The sequence below is a fragment of the Hevea brasiliensis genome, chromosome 8 (assembly GCF_030052815.1).
Source record: "Hevea brasiliensis isolate MT/VB/25A 57/8 chromosome 8, ASM3005281v1, whole genome shotgun sequence".
Classification (NCBI taxonomy): Eukaryota; Viridiplantae; Streptophyta; class Magnoliopsida; order Malpighiales; family Euphorbiaceae; genus Hevea; species Hevea brasiliensis.
The window spans coordinates 97,566,378-97,568,228 of record NC_079500.1 but is presented as its reverse complement, the minus strand read 5'-3'; positions in this window follow the sequence as shown (position 1 = coordinate 97,568,228).

The window sequence follows — 1,851 nt, the reverse complement described above, 5'->3', positions numbered from 1 at the left end:
AAATTTTTCAATGAAAATACTTTCAAAAATAAATTTGCATTTCTCAAATGTGAAAATTTTATTTTACTCCTCCTTGGTCAAGAATAAATTACAAGTAAAGATCTAAGAAATTAAGAGTTTTAAAAAACTCATAACCTTTTGATCTAAACTCGGATTTTTGATTCATTTAAACCATTGGAAAGCTAATTCAATGTATTTTTCAACTAAAACACTTTTTAAAATTAATTTTGCATTTTTGAAAATTTTATTTAATTTTTCCTTGATAAAGAATTAAGTGAAGACTAAGTTGAACAAGATTTTCTTAGTACCACTTAGACTTGAGCCAACACGATTAATTAAATGAGATTTGAAAGATATAAAAATAAATAAAAATTACATTGTATGATCCCATAAATGTTTGCTTCCTTATCTTGCTATTCCTTAACCTTGATTTGAAGCAATTTGGTAATTTTAAATCTAGCGCCTATAAACTCAATACAAACACTTTCAAAGTATATTAGTAGCACAATATTTATTTATTATCATCAAAACATTTATTAAGACACCTAGGTCAAACATACTTGATGAGAGTTATTTAGAATATAAATTCATGTTTTAATATTAATTTTGATTGTACTAACACCTTAAAAGGGAATCAAATATTAATTTTTTTATGAACCAAGCTAAAAAAAATATTAATTTTAATTTAAGAATTTAATATGAAAAGGTCATTCTATAATTTTTCAGTGAAAGTTTGCCCACTTTAATTCTAAATTCTGATTTCACCACTGCTCTTGAAAGGTTAAATATTAACTTTAGAAGACTAAATTAATAATTATCTTTTTAGACATTAAAACTTATAAGTTAGTATTTAGAGGGTGCTTGGTTTGGTTTATAAGTCAATTATATAAGTAGAATAGTGTTTGACTTGACTTATAAATTGAAAAATTACTTAGAATAAATCACAAGACTCTTACTTATTACTTATTTATTTTAAAACTATATTTTGACCAAAAGACTATCCTAATAAATTTTAAAATATCAAATATTATTGTTATTATAATGATAACAATACTCAGTGATATATTCTTTTTTGTTATTTCAAAAAATTAAATTCCCTTTAGTGCATTTTAACTAAATATTTAAATTATTTAAAAGTTAAATTTGAATAATTTTACTAAACAATTAATTACTTATTTTTAAATTAACTTATTAGTTAAAAAATACATTTTAAATCAAAGTTAAAATTAAATAAATAAGCTAAACACAATCTTAAAATTTTATTTTTTAACATATTACCAAACATCAGTACAATTCAAATTGAAGCAATTCAATAGTAAATAATTTTTCAAATTGTCTTTTCTCTTTTTTTTTTTTTTTAAAAAAATTGTGGGTTAAACTACAGTGGACTATGGAGTCGAATTGCTGATTTCCATGCGATCCAATTCATGAAGATTCAAAATGAAAAGGAATTAATATCAACTTTTCAAGATAAATAACTATATATAAATAAACAAAATTCTAATAATTTATTTTTAAGTATAAAGAGTAGTGATGCAGGTTTTAATGATAGCATATTTATTGATAGCTCAAGAATGGGTAGGTATAGGGGATGAAGATATGTGTCTCTTAAAACTTTGATCAATAGGATGGACAAGAGACTTTCGACTGAGTACGACTATTTTGTTACTTCCTGGCTTGGGGTAGCCTTTTTTGGGAGGGTTCTGTTAAGGTATCATAAGGATTGGGTGAGAATTCCCCACCTGTTGAAGGATGACCTAGATTTATAAAGTTAGAGAGCTAACGTGCGCTTGACACGTATAAAACTGTACATTGATAAGTTTTCTCAATCATTGTCATTCATGTTGAAGT